The sequence below is a fragment of the Nicotiana tabacum genome, chromosome 5 (genome assembly GCF_000715075.1).
Source record: "Nicotiana tabacum cultivar K326 chromosome 5, ASM71507v2, whole genome shotgun sequence".
Classification (NCBI taxonomy): domain Eukaryota; kingdom Viridiplantae; phylum Streptophyta; class Magnoliopsida; order Solanales; family Solanaceae; genus Nicotiana; species Nicotiana tabacum.
The window spans coordinates 165,707,873-165,723,999 of record NC_134084.1 but is presented as its reverse complement, the minus strand read 5'-3'; the positions used below and the strand labels follow the sequence as shown (position 1 = coordinate 165,723,999).

The window sequence follows — 16,127 nt, the reverse complement described above, 5'->3', positions numbered from 1 at the left end:
AAGAAATGACTAAAAACGGGTTGTAGTCATCCTATATAGGTCCAAATATCTTAAACCGACTTAGTGGGCCCCATAGAGAGGTGCTTGGCGCAGTCTCGCGAAAACGCGAATATCTCTCTACTCCGAGATCGTATCGATGAACGGTTTAATGAGTTGGAAACTAGACTCATAGATCTTTAATTTTGTGGGTAGATCACCCCGTAATTCCTTGTAAATCATGAGAAAATATTAGAAATATTTGACCTAATGTTTAAGTAAAATTATGAACCTAAGTTGCGACAACTTTTGTCGACTTTTGTTTCATAACTCGTTTGACTTCAAGACTTATGATACGGATATTATATGATTAAAATAACTTAATAAATGACCTCTTGAGTGTATTAAGCACCGCTAGATTACCTGAAAATACGAGTTACAACATCCTTGATTCGTTTAACTTCTAATACTGGTTAATCACCCTTATACACTCTTGTATCACTTAAGACCAATAGGATTGACTTATTATCATCTCAAAGATAATTCCTTCTTGGATTTATGTTAACTAATATATGGCATGAACTAACACATGTGGATATGGGTTGTAACACCCTCCCCCCTTAGGAACATTCGTCCTCGAATGTAAGGGTTTATGGGGAGTTTAAATCATCGTGGATTCCAATGGAAATTTCCGATCAATTTTCCCCTATAAAATGGTCACTAGCAAAACTTGCAAGTAATTAAGCCCAACATATGGTTTCACAAGTCTACACAAAGCATTATGCGTATTTACATTATCTACATATCACCATTTTGTATTAAGGAGGAGTATTCTCAAATTATTGCTTACCTCATAGAGCCGTTTCTTCTTCCAATGTATCCTGTCTTCCACCAGCATCCTTGTTATCTTCATTATGGAATAAGTAAGGGTATTTTGACTTCATCTCCTTTTCTGCTTCCCATGTCATTTCTTCCATATTTTTGTTCCTCCACAATACTTTGACGGAAGCTACATCTTTTGTTCTCAGCTTGCGGACTTGCCGATCTAATATCGCCACTGGCACTTCTTCATATGATAGGTCCTCTGTAACTTGTACATCTTTGATAGGGACGACTCGAGAAGGGTCTCCAATACATTTTCTCAACATAGATACATGGAATACCGGGTGGACAAATTCCAATTCGGATGACAATTCTAACTCATAAGCAACCTGTCCAATCCGTCGAAGAATTTTATACGGCCCGATATACCTTGGACTCAGCTTACCTTTCTTCCCAAAACGCATAATACCCTTTATTGGTGAGATCCTCAGGAAAACCCAATCACCAACCTCAAACTCTAGATCACGACGTCGGACATAAGAATAAGATTTTTGCCTGCTTTGTGCCGTCCTCAATCGCTCCTGTATCACTTTCACCTTCTCAATAGCTTGGTGAATCAAATCTGGCCCATATAATTCCGTTTCACCGACTTCGAACCATCCAACTGGTGATCTACATCTCCTCCCATATAGTGCCTCGTATGGGGCCATTTTAATACTGGAATGGTAGCTATTGTTATAGGCGAATTCTATGAGTGGAAGATGATCATCCCAATTCCCCTTAAAATCTAGAACACATGCTCGTAGCATATCTTCCAGTGTCTGAATGGTACGTTCAGCCTGTCCGTCAGTCTGCGGATGAAATGCAGTGCTGAGATTTACCTGTGTGCCTAAACCCTTCTGGAAAGACCTCCAAAAGTTAGCCGTAAATTGAGCTCCTCGGTCTGATATAATAGATATGGGCACACCATGAAGCCTAACAATCTCCTTGATATACAACTTTGCATAATCTTCAGCCGCGTAAGTTGTCTTCACTGGCAGAAAATGGGCACATTTTGTAAGTCGATCAATTATCACCCAGATGGAGTCAAACTTATGATAAGAGAGAGGTAATCCAATAATGAAGTCCATATTAATCACCTCCCACTTCCAGGTCGGAATCTCTATATTTTGAAGCAATCCACCGGGTTTCTGATGTTCTATCTTTACTTGTTGACAATTGGGACACTGGGCTACAAATTCAGCAATAGACTTCTTCATATTATCCCACCAATATTGCTCCTTGACATCATGATACATCTTTGTCGAGCCGGGATGGATGGAATATCGGTATTGATGAATCTCATTCATAATCTTCTCTCGCAACCCTGCCACATTAGGCACACACAATCGGCTCTGGTATCTCAGTGCCCCATCTTTTCCGATCCTAAAAGCCATACTTTTACACTGTTGAATGCTTTCTCTTAATCGTACTAAGATAGGATCTTCATATTGTCGTGCTTTTACCTCGGCTACCAAAGATGATTCTGATGTATTCTGTACAGTAACACCTCCGTCATCAGAGTCTAACAATCTGATTCTCATATTGGCTAGCTGATGAAGCTCTTTAATCAACCCCCATCTACCTGCCTCAATATGTACTAAGCTTCCCATTGATTTACGGCTGAGAGCGTCTGCCACAACATTGGCTTTACCGGGATGATACAATATCTCGACGTCGTAGTCTTTCAATAATTCAAGCCACTTACGCTGCCTCAAATTCAACTCTTTCTGCTTGAAGATGTATTGTAAACTCTTGTGATCTGTGTAGATGTCAACATGGACGCCGTATAAGTAGTGCCGCCATATCTTCAAAGCATATATTACTGCAGCCAATTCCAAATCATGGGTTGGATAATTCTTTTCATGCTTCTTCAATTGTCTTGATGCATAAGCAATCACATTCCCACGCTGCATCAATACGCACCCCAAACCTATACCTGAGGCATCACAATATACCACATAACCTTCTGTTCCTTCAGGAAGAGTGAGCACTGGTGCAGATGTCAATCGATTCTTTAGCTCCTGAAAACTACGTTCACAAGTGTCAGACCACTGGAATTTGGTAGCTTTTTGTGTTAACTTAGTCAATGGTGATGATATAGAGGAAAATCCTTCTACAAACCGCCTATAATATCCTGCTAGTCCTAGGAAGCTGCGGACTTCTGATGGTGTTGTAGGTCTCGGCCAATTCTTTACTGCATCGATCTTCTGAGTGTCGACACTAATACCCTCATCAGATATCACATGGCCAAGGAATGCTACTAAGTTCAGCCAGAATTCACATTTGGAGAGCTTAGCATATAACTTACGATCCTGAAGCGTCTGTAATACTATCCGCAAGTGGCCCGCATGTTCCACCTCCGAACGAGAATACACTAGAATGTCATCAATGAATACAATCACGAACACATCAAGATAGGGCCTGAATATAGTATTCATGAGATCCATAAAAGCTGCTGGGGCATTTGTTAGCCCGAACGACATCACCAAGAACTCAAAGTGCCCATATCTTGTCTGGAAGGCCGTCTTTGGAATATCCTTCTCCCTAACCCTCACTTGATGATACCCTGAACGTAAATCAATCTTAGAGAAATACTTGGCACCCTGGAGTTGGTCAAACAGGTCATCAATTCTTGGAAGTGGATACTTGTTCTTTATAGTAGACTTATTCAACTGTCGATAGTCGATACACATCCGTAACGACCCGTCTTTCTTCCGCACGAATAGGACTGGTGCACCCCAAGGTGAAGTGCTAGGCCTAATAAAGCCCTTATCCAGCAAGTCCTTCAACTGCACCTTCAACTCTCGCAACTCTGCCGGGGCCATTCTGTATGGAGGAATAGAGATCGGTTGAGTGTCAGGGAACACATCAATGCTAAACTCAACCTCCCTTTCAGGAGGAAGGCCTGGGAGTTCATCTGGGAAAACATCTGGGAATTCGTTGACCACAGGGATTGATTGTAAAGTAGGTGGTTTCGCCTCCGCATCCCTAACGTGAACGAGATGATAAATGTAACCTTTTGAGATCATTTTCCTTGCCTTAAGATAGGAAATAAACCTACCTTTTTGTGTAGCAATGTTCCCTTCCCATTCAATGACGGGTTCACCCAGAAATTGGAACCTAACCATCTTCGTACGACAGTCAACATTTGCATAGCATGAGGCCAACCAGTCCATTCCCATTATCACATCAAAATCAACCATTTCTAACTCAAATAAATTTGCTGAGGTTTGACGACTACAAATCATCACAGTGCAACCTCTATATACCCTTCTAGCAATCACAGAATCTCCTATCGGAGTAGATACCGCGAGGGGTTTACTTATCAATTCAGGTTCAATGCCAAACTTATTAGCCACAAAGGGTGTAACATATGATAATGTAGATCCCGGATCAATCAGTGCATATACATCATAAGAAAACACAGATATAATACCTGTAACAACATCTGGAGACGACTCGAGATCCTGTCGACCTACTAGAGCATAGGTTCGATTTTGAGCACCACTCGAACTCGGCACTGCACCTCTACCCCTACCACGACTTGTCGACTGCGGAAAACCCCGTGCTGGAGGTCGAACTGATGAGGAAGAACCAGACACAGATCCAGTCGGCTGAGCCATACCATCACCTCCTCTATTAGGACAATCCCGCATCATATGGCCAGGCTGCCCGCACGAATAGCATGCATCAGAACCTCGACGACACAGTCCAAAGTGGGCCTTGCCGCACTGATCACAATGTGGTGTTGGGGGTCTCATCTGACTAGTATCCCTGGGATGTTGCGAGCCAGATGCCCGCGAACTCTGACCTGGACCAGAATAGGATCGATCATATCGAGGCCTCTGAAACTGTGGAGGAGCACTAGCTACAGGTGGCGCCGAACTCCTCGAAAACTGTGGCCTGATGCGGCCTCTGAAGTCATCAGAATACCCTGCAAATCTCGCCCTCTTATGCTGGCCTCTATCCTGCTCCCTAACTGCCCTCTGCTGGCACTTACGATCCTCTAGGGTCTGGGCATAAGCTTGAATACGGGAAATATCCATGCCCTCCACCAAGGAGGCTGTCGTACACTCATTTATCAGATGTGGTCCCAACCCATTCACGAACATATGCACCCTATCACTCATCTCGGCCACCATATGGGGAGCATACCTTGCCAAAGAATCAAACTGCATACTGTACTCTCGCACACTCATATTACCTTGTCTAAGGTTCAAGAACTTATCAGCTCTAGCTCGTCGTATCTCAACTGGCAAGTAGTGACAAAGAAAGGCCTCAGAAAATTCCTTCCACACAGCTGGATGAGGGTTCGGACCCCTGGATCTCTCCCAACTATCATACCAGAGAACCGCTAAATCCCATAACCGATAAGAAGCCAAGTCTACTGCCTCTGTATCACTAACATGCATAACCCGAAGTGTACGATGAACCTGGTCAATAAAAGTCTGTGGGTCCTCCTTGGGGTCTGATCCGGTAAACACTGGAGGGTCTAAATTAATAAAATCACGAACTCTTGTACTAACTGGTTTCTCAGCAGCACCTGTATTCTGCCTCTGAGCCTGAGCAGCTACCAAGCTAGTCAATAACTGCAAAGCACTCCGCATATCCTGGTCTGGAGTGTCAGACGGAGGAACTGGAGGCGCTGGGTGCCTTCTAATATCCTCTGGAGGAGATGGAGTAGATGAGGTATGAGAGGGCATCTCACTTTGAATCTCACTAGATGAGTAGACTGGTACCCTCTCCCGCTGCTGTATCAAGCCGTCTACTAATCGTTTGCTTCCTAGTCGAAGGCATCACTGGAAAAAAAAGGTGAATATTAGAGACGAACACTTACGACTCAACTCTACGCACGATCTAGATTCAGGAAGAAGGTAACAACCCTAGATGTCATGTAGCCTCCTGATTATAAATGTGGCGCGCTACACATCCATAATCAAGACTCTACTAGACACGGCTCATAGACAACCCCTAGGATAGACTTGCTCTGATACCAAGTTTGTCACGACCCAAACTGAAGGGCCATGACTAGCACCCGACCACACTTGCCGAGCACCAACGTACATTTCATCTAACCTTCATTATTATCTTTTAAGGCTGACGAGATCAATATAAATGGTAGACCTAGATCATGGACAACCAGCAATAAAATATGATGGCATGAATATACATAGCAGGGGATGACCAGACAATCAAGAAACTACATATAAGGTATGAGCTACCACGCTACTATGAAAGACTATACAACAAAAACTAGCCGACAAGGCATACCAAACTATACATGAGCCGACACCTGTCTATGAGCCTCTAAAAGAACATAAGTGTTGCAACATAGCCGGAACAGGGCCCCGACATACCCATAATGTCTATAACAAAAATTGCATACCAAGACCAAGGCAAGTCCGGAGAAGTGATCTCGCCAATCACCGCTGAACTGGACAGTCTACTGTGGTGGGGGAGCTACACCTGTCTGTCTATCAGGACCTGCAGCACGACATGCAGCGTCCACAAATAAAAGGACGTCAGTACGAATAAAGTACTGAGTATGTAAGGCAAGGAACCATAAATACGATCAGTAATGTAAGCAAGGATAAAGAATATACCACCTGTAACATCTTAGTACCTCTGAGGGCTACTTACATGAAATGCATGATACATATGTATAAATACATAAACCTTTAAAGCATTCGCCTCTGTGGGCATCATCATCAGCATATCGTACCCGGCCATAATAGGCTCGGTAGAATCGTACCCGGCCACGTGGAGCTCGGTAAAACCCAACTGATCAGTGGTTGCACAATAGGTGCCGTACCCGGCCAACTATAGCGTGGCTCAGTAGAGTAAAATAGATACATATATATAATGCATGCTCGACTCATGGAATCACATTCTAAACCTTTCGGAGTGACGTAAGGTCGGTATCCTCTATACACATTATTAGGACTAACTCTTCACTATGAACCTTATAAGATTTAGGAAGTACGAACAACATTGATAACATAAGAATAAGAGAAGTAACATTAACATCAATCGTTCCATAAGAGGGAAAACAATGTAAGTACTGCTAGCTTCTAAGAGTAGAGTATCTTGGAAGCTCGTTCATTACATTATGTACAATCGGAGTCATGCAAAAGAAGGAAAGGGATAGCCTCACATACCTTGTATATACTGCCCCAATCTCAAGCTATGCAATTGTCAAAACTTCTTAGTCTACAATAAGAGAAACGATACTATCGTTATCATTTAAGCGTCATAACTATTATGTATCGACCACAACCTATTTTACGATGAAACGGACAGCACCTCCCCTATATATATGACCTCACACTATTTAAAACAGTCACCAAACAGCCCAAACAACATCAATAATAAACATATTGAGCCTCCCAAAATAGTCCACACACAGCCTAATCACTCCATACATACGACGACCACCGTAGTCGTGTCAAACAACCTGGAAATGTTACAAATAACTATTAGCCCATAACCCTACATATATATGGTGTTTCTCTACACCCTTCCTCCTCCAAAACTCCACAAGATAGTAGTAAAATACGCAGCCCAACAACAACGCAAAACAGTCCACAAAACAATAACACTACTACCAAACCTTTCGATATATATCTCACAAGTTCTAGCTTCAATGGCTTAGCCGCAACTTGGATAATCTTAAATACATATAGAGTAAGAGGTTCCTTACCTTTATACAGAAAGAACAACTCCAATTTGACCTTAAATTTCCATGAAATATCCCTCCAATGCTGCCACAACAACAAAAGAGCGAAACTAGCGATCAATTAGTGTTTTTCGGCACTAGAATCACTTTAGAAGGATTGAAATCACCTAGGATTGATATTAAGAACATGAGGGAGTATTTACAGAACATAAACCCTTTAAAACAACCTCCCACACGGGCTGGAACGACACAAAAATGAGCAACAACAAGAAGAACAAGAAACTTACTAGCGCCACGGAATTCCCGACACTTGATTTGTGTTGTTTGCCCTTTTTTTGGGTCTTGAATCTTGAGAGAACCTTGAGAGGATGTTCCTAGGGTTCTAAGGTCTGAAAATAGTGAAAAGAAATGACTAAAAACGGGTTGTAGTCATCCTATATAGGTCCAAATATCTTAAACCGACTTAGTGGGCCCCATAGAGAGGTGCTTGGCGCAGTTTCGCGAAAATGCGAATATCTCTATACTCCGAGATCGTATCGATGAACGGTTTAATGCGTTGGAAGCTAGACTCATAGATATTTAATTTTGTGGGTAGATCATCCCATAATTCCTTGTAAATCATGAGAAAATATTAGAAATATTTGACCTAATGTTTAAGTAAAATTATGAACCTAAGTTGCGACAATTTTTGTCGACTTTTGTTTCATAACTCATTTGACTTCAATACTTATGATACGGATATTATATGATTAAAATACCTTAATAAATGACCTCTTGAGTGTATTAAGCACCGCTAGATTACTTGAAAATACGAGTTACAACATCCTTGATTCGTTTAACTTCTAATACTGGTTAATCACCCTTATACACTCTTGTATCACTTAAGACCAATAGGATTGACTTCTTATCATCTCAAGGATAATTCCTTCTTGGATTTATGTTAACTAATATATGGCATGAACTAACACATGTGGATATGGGTTGTAACAATAGGTCTCACGTGTCATGAACATGTTTAGTAGAGTCTCGCGGATCGGTACGAAGACGTCCGTACTTATCCTCAAGAGGCTGCAGAACCTTTAGGAAAAACTTCACATTCTTGAATTCTTGTCATGCGTCGTTGATTCAGCTTAAAATGTAACTCTTGAAATTCCTTCCACGCGTTCATATGCACGCATGAGCGCTCAGTATCAGATGTGCATCAATGGCTTGTGATTCCCCGATAAAGGGGCTAGATATGATTTTTGTATGTTGATGTTGGGCTAGTCTGGAGGATTTGAGGCTGAGTTTTGCCTATAGCTTGAGCCCTGAGCTATTGATTTGTGAATGCATGTTTTTGGATTTATATGATCGATAAGTGTCCCTAGTAGGGGAATGGATGGCTGGATAGCCATGTGATGAGTATGATGTGACTGCGAGATGTGTTCATATGATTTGATGAGGCGAGAAGGGTCTGCTTGGGGGTAGTAAGAACTATCTGGTGCTTGATTTCCAATGTGATTTGATGTATAGCCCAAGTTGTGGGTGTGTTGAAGGATCTTTTCATGTTGTCTAGTTGGGAAGTGAGGTAGATTTCCTGTTATGATATGAGTTCAGACTCAGTAAGATTTAGTGAGTGCGTGAAGCTTATAATAGTAGAAGGGTATAAAGAGATGTTAGTTTGAGGCGAAGCAGGTGGGTTATCTCCTGCGGAATGTTCTGAAGTTATGTGGTCCCGATGATGTTTGTCATAAGTCCTCTTTTACCAATGGATTATACGTGCTGCAGTTTGAGTTTGGATCATGTGGAAGAGTTGTCTTAACTATTACGAGGGCGAATGCGAGATTTGCGGATGATTGGAAATACTAAATGGTTTGTGTTGCATGAGCTTATGAAGGATTGAGTTTAACCTCGCTATGGTATTATGGCAGTAATGTAGTATATGCATTATGAGTTATTGCGTGTTTGAATCTATGAATTTTAGCCAAGTGGTGGAGTCTGCTATTGATTAGTTGATTGCACGATTATATGCTATGTTGGTTCCAGTTTGAGGCGTACTGGTGAATCAGTTATGGCTCGCGGAGGTTGAGACCAAGGATGGCTCGAGTAAAGGAAATTTCACTAAAGGTTAGGTTATGCTTTATATGTGTATGAGAATCATGGAATGACTTAAGTTGTTATTGGTAAAGGATGTACAGTGCATGGGACAAGAAGTTGCTTGGTTGCATTAAGGTGAGGTTATATTCTACGATATTGGAGTGCTAATGGAGCACAGGTCATTCGGTCTGTTTGTTCAATCTAAGTGAGTTTTAAGCAGAGTGGATGATTCTCGAAAATGGCCCTAATGGGTTCACGATTTTTCATGTAATAATTGGAGATTTTCAGGTTGTATATTTGGCTAGAAATTGAGGTTTGCATTGGAGGGTGTCAAGACTTGTGGTATTTCTATACCATTTATGGATCCTACACATGAGTATCAGAAAGTTGAAGGTAATGACTTTAGATTTCCAGAAGGTCTTTTCACAGCGGGTATCTCGACTGTGGTACGTTTAGGGGTGCTTCAGAGGAATGCGAGGGTTTATGAGCCTCAGGGCAATGTGATTTTTAGCTAAAGTTCGTGGGGAAAGTTTTTGTTAAGGATAGTGGTGTACTAGCAAGGAAATATATCAATTTGAAGGTAATTCAGAAAGAACTCAGACAATTTGGACAGCTTGGTAGTAGGTTGGATCAGCATGGTAACAGATATGATCGGTTCTTGGGTGCCTATGATGCATTGGGTTTCTACAGGTGTTTTGTGGCAATGCTCTTAGGTTTTGATGGCCTGCGTAGCTGGATTGAGTTAGAGAAATTTAGTTCTAATAGTTTGGTCTTGTGCAAATGGAATTCAGAGAGTTCTTGATGGTTTCTACCACGGTTTGAGATGTATATTTTCTACTGGCATGAAGAGCATGGTATGTACAATGACTTTCTCCTAGATGGGACCAAATGGAAAAGTTCTTGGCTGGCTGAGTACATAGTTGCTTGAAGATCGGAGTGGATTATGAAGTTCTCACATTTATCGTAGGATGGTGTGGTATACGCGGTATGTTGTGTGGGGTTGAGATTTACATGTGTAAGGTCACAGTTCAATTTTGAACGGAAGGTCACAAATTCTAAGGCAGCATGGGCAGCTTCAGGTGACTAGGTAGATGAGATCACTAATTGGTGTGGCTTGATGAGGGTATACATTTCAGAAAAAGGCAATGTAATTGAGTTGTTGATACTTCATTAGTATTGTAGCACTCTCTTGTTGGATCGACTGCTGATATTCGAGTTTTCTTGATGGCACAGAAGAATTATAGGAGTACCTCTCGTGGGATGATCGAGTATTAGGGATGTGTTAAATATTTAGGTGGTAAAGTTGGGATCAAATATGGTGATTCGTGTGCTTTATGGATTTGGAGACTGGGAGTCCTCATAAATAGGTTATTTCACGATTGTGGACTATAAAGATGTGGACAAGCTAGTCAGATGATAGTATGTGCTATGATTCAGTCATTGTGAACCTTCTGAGGGTTATTTATCTGTTGTGGGTGACCAGAGTTGATGTGTGGTTCATTGGTAGGCCCAACATGGATGTGTGTTCTGCACCGGGCCCTGAACTATTATTGTTGAGAGATGTGCCATTTGATTGTTGTTGAACTTATCCGTGTTCTGGAGTGATCTATGAGTTATGCTTCTGTGTTACGTGGAGTTGTGATTTGTTGGTTATATTTGCATATGTTGCAATTCCATTTGAGCTTTATAGTAGAATGCGAGACGGGTAATTGGGCATTTCATGATTTGTTGCGCATTGGGTATGTTCTTTCGGACTGATATGACATTACGTCATTTGCTTCTCCATGGTTATAGTGATTCACTTTTGGGTGCTAGGCATCAAATTACGTTTGGTAGATGATTTTGAGCATGGTGATTTGAGGCGTCTAATGCGAACCAATTTTTGGATAGGATCGCGCATTGCGGCGAAGTTATGTCGAGGTATGATCCTTTAGGTTAGATTCATGTGTTCTGGTTCTACGATGTGTGATGGGTTCTCAGCATTGTGTTTTGGTGGTACTGGTGAGCTTGCGGTACATTTCTCTCATTTGAGTCATTTTCATGATTCAAGTATGTTTGGATTGTTGCTTATTGGTGCGCGAATTGCACGAGTTATGGCTTTAGCTTGTATTGATGTGTCATGTCACCAGAGTAGTTGTGTTGGATTAGATGAGATTATTGGGATCTATAATGAATGCAAACAGATTCAATTTCAACATGTTGGAAGGATAATGTCGAGGTTCGGCTTAGAAATTTGCTATGGTCCTTGCCAAAGCAGAAGTGACTTTACGAATGGTTGATCTGAGGAATGGTTATGACTTTCTACGTGTTTCATTTATAATTGGAATTATACGAAAGTGTTGTAATGGGGCTTTATTTGATAAGAGGTTTATTATCAGTATTCGGTTGTGCTTAGCAACTGCTGTGATCAGAAGTTATCGCTACGGGAGTTTGATCTATATGGTATATCATGTAATTGCATCTGAGACTATAGGTATGGTTTGTTATAGCTTGTTCGGGCTTATTCAAAGTATAGATGTGAGGTTCTAATCTTGTAGATGATTTCAGAAGTGGAAATGTGGTTCTAAGGTTTATGGGCTAGGTTGGATTGAGAAATTTCAGTTACATTGTGTTATCAGACCTATATGAGATAGGGTGACGTGGGATCACCCCTAAGTATGTGCATGGTAAGGTTACTCAGTGATTGATGGCTTTCGGAACAACTCAGGGCACGTTCGAGGACGAACGTATGTTTAAGTGGGGGATGTAACGATCCGACCGATCGTTTTGATCTTTTGCACTTCGCTCGCTAGTTCTCGGACATAACTATCCCCGTGTGATGTATTATGACTTATGTAAATCGTCGGTTTTGGTTTTCAAGGTAATCGGAACGAATTTGGAAGAACAGTTCTCAATTTGAAGCTTAAAATTTAAAAGGTTTGACCAAGTTTTGACTTGTTAGTATATGATCTCGGATTGGAATTTTTATGATTTGGTTAGCTCCGTTAGGTGATTTGAGACTTAGGAGCATGCTCGGAAAGTATTTTGGATATCCATGGAAGGTTTAGGCTTGAATTGGCGAAATTGGAATTTTGACGTTTTCCGGTTGATAAATGAGATTTTAATATAGGGGTCAGAATGGAATTCTGGAAGTTGGAGTAGGTCCATTGTGTCATTTGTGATGTGTGCGCAAAATTTCAGGTCATTCGAACGAGATTTGATAGACTTTTGATCGAAAGCAAAATTTGGAAGTTTTTGGAATTCTTAGGCTTGAATTAGATGATGATTTGATGTTTTGATGTTTTTTTGAGCGTTCCGAAGGCTGGACCAAGTTTGAATGATTATATGGGATATGTTAGCATGTTTGGTTGAGGTCGCGAGTGTCACAACCCAAACCGATGGGCCACGACGGGCACCCGGTACCTTACTCAACCGAGTACCAATGTAACGTATCTTTCTTATTACATCATCATATACACGTAACATACGGTCCTAATAGGCCAACATAATCATTTATAAACTCAAAATATAGGCCGACAAGGCCGTAAAATCCTTCCCATATAAGACATATGTCTACAAGCCTCTAAGAATACATAAGTGTCACAAAGATCGGAACAGAGTCCCGCCATACCAAACAATAGACGTCTAAATCATACTAACCAAATACACAGCTCCGAAGCAAATGGAGCGCACCAACATCTTCCGCTGAACTGATAGCCTACTTGGAAGTCTTTCGATCTATCTATCAGGACCTGCGGGCATGAAACGCAGTGTCCCCAGGCAAAAGGGACGTCAGTACGAATAATGTACCGAGTATGTAAGACACATAAATAAATACTAGGAGACATGTAAGACACATGGAGTACATGACTCAACCCGTACGTCTGAATAACTTTGTAAATCATAAATTACTTTCAGCGTCATGCATATGCGTATGAATGTCATGTCGTGCATAAGTATATGTTTCATAACATCATCAGCCTCTGAGGGCATCCCATCATATCATATCAGCCACTGTGGGCAAAATCATCATCGTATACCAGCTGATCAGGTGGTGGTGCGTATATAACGCCATAACCTTTCCTATATCCCATATATATATATATATATCTACATATATACGCGTATATAACGCCATTTGAATACATACATATATATGCGTATATAACGCCATTTGAATACATACCCATATATGCGTATATAACGCTGTTTGAATACATACCCATATATGCGTATATAACGCTGTTTGAATCATATTTCAGCCACTGTGGGCAACAACATCATCATATACCAGCTGACCAGGTGGTGGTGCGTATATAATGCCATAACCTTTTCCCATATCCCATATACATATATTTACATATATATGCGTATATAACGCCATCTGGTCATGAGTTAGTGCACATGAATGCAGTGCATAAAAAGTACGTCAATAAAATTATTCGGAACGTCATAAGACCATTTTGCCTCTGAGTAATATCATAAAGTAAACTCTTTTCAACTTTCATATTTTTCTAAGACCCATGAACAGATGATAAAATATTATGACACATGGGAATTAAAGAACATAGATATTTCTATTACTTCTATGAGTAGATTCACTTATGGAATTTGTGCATTTGCACGTTTCATTCATATCGTATTGATCATGCCAAAAGAAAGAAGGGATAGCCTTAACATACCTGGAGTAGGAACAACTCCGTATAATTATCCCATTGGAAACCTTCGTGGATTGAATTTAGAACCCAAAAATCTAATTAAGCTTCTGCTTTTAAAATTCTTGAACGAAACTGCTTCTGCCTCTTTGAATATTTTTGAACAAAATTTCTAAGCTTCTGGATTCTTGAAGCACTAAACGAAAGAATGCAACTCCAATTTCAAGCTTCAAGCTTCTTGATTTTCTTGCCTTTCTTTGAGGAATGAGTACGTTAATCCTTTTTCAAAATGAAAAATGGAGACTTTGACATATGATGTATATTTGGAACTTAAAGAACGTTCTGACTCCTCCAAAAGAACATGGAACCAAGACATTTACCAAGTCTTGCCTTGTTAACAATTAATTGATGTATGGCAGCCACCTACTCATAATCAATATGAGTCATTTTCTTAAGTAGTGGCCTTCTGCCACGTTTTCTTAGGGGAAGGAATTTAATCTTATCCACTTATTAGTTAACCGGGTAATATTTTGTTACCCGGTAATTAATCCATTACCCGTATAATTTAAAAATTATCACAAATTAATTAAAATTCTATTTATTGTTTTAAAATACTTCATATATACTTTATATATTATACTACCGTGGTCATATGATATCTCGCATGAAAAAGTTCTAAGATAAAGAGGTCTTTGAAAAATGGTGAGTTCCACCATTCTTAGCAAGCCTAAATCCAAAGGCTTGAGTTTCAAAAATGATTTCTCTAGTTTCAAAATGCATTCTTTAAGTGTCTTGGTTGGTAGGCCCCATTTATAATTAATGTTTAGCAAGACTTCTTTCTCCCAAAGTATGACACCAACGTAGCACACATATTAGTCATAGTTTAGTTTAGTTGTCATTTTCCCACGTGGACAAGACAATTCCTACACTTACCCACTTAAATGAATAATTAACCAATTATCTCAAATTAGTTAAAATACTACTCACTTTTAATACACTTTATATACTTTACTATCATGGTCATGTGGTACCTTACATGGTAGTATTTCATAATTATCGTGTATTATTGCTCGACCCATATTCTATTCCAAATTGACCACTTTCAACGAAACTTATTTTCTTTAATCTGTGTACCCCCTTATTCTTCATAACACTTATTTATTGCTTGCTATAAATAGCGCAAGTACGTTAACATCAAGATGATCTCATCCCCGAGTCTTACATCGATTAACTGAAAATAAAATTTTAACGTGCAATACTTTAGGGTGCAACATCATCGTAACTTAACACTGCAAAACGTGATATCACCGTAATATAATACTGCGGGACGTGACACCTCACTTTCGGGCTCTCATTAATTTATTTATGGCGTATTTTGATGTACGAAAATATGGGGTGTAACAGCGAGGGCCTCGGGTGAGTTTCGGATGGTAAATGGATCAATTTTTGGACTTTGCACTTGACAGTTTTGCTGGTTTTTGTTGCAGACAATTTGTTCTTCGCGTTCGCGGTCAGGGAATTGCATTTGTGAAGGGTGTTCTCTGAGGCGGTGAATTCAATTATTCACGTTCGTGCTTTGGGTGTCGCGTTCGTGATGTATTGATGTTGTGTTCTTCGCGTTCGTGCTTTGGATGTCGCGTTCCCGTAGTTATGTCTCCAGTAGGTATCTCGTTCGCGAGGCTTGTGCCGCGAAAACATAGAGCATTTTTGGAGCCGATATTTTTCTATATTGTGAACGCGATAGTCGTCCCGCGTTCGCGAAAAAGGAAGCCTGGGCAGCTTTATAAAGTACTCTATTTCGAGGATTTCGGTCATTTTTGCATTTTTGGAGCTATGGAGCTCGAGAGAAGACAATTTTGGAGTGGATTTTCAGAGGATTGATTGGGGTAAGTGTCTTCACC

At 40.5% G+C, this 16,127-nt stretch overlaps 1 long non-coding RNA gene across 1 annotated transcript; it reads right to left on the bottom strand.

Moving 5' to 3' along the window:
• Window positions 1-6,072: 6,072 nt before the first annotated feature.
• On the bottom strand, window positions 6,073-14,637 carry LOC142180668 (uncharacterized). The gene is made up of 3 exons (XR_012709297.1): window positions 14,254-14,637; window positions 13,232-13,323; window positions 6,073-6,324 (listed from the first exon to the last, which is right to left on the bottom strand). It is a non-coding gene; the product is annotated as an uncharacterized LOC142180668 (long non-coding RNA).
• Between the last annotated feature and the right edge of the window lie 1,490 nt (window positions 14,638-16,127).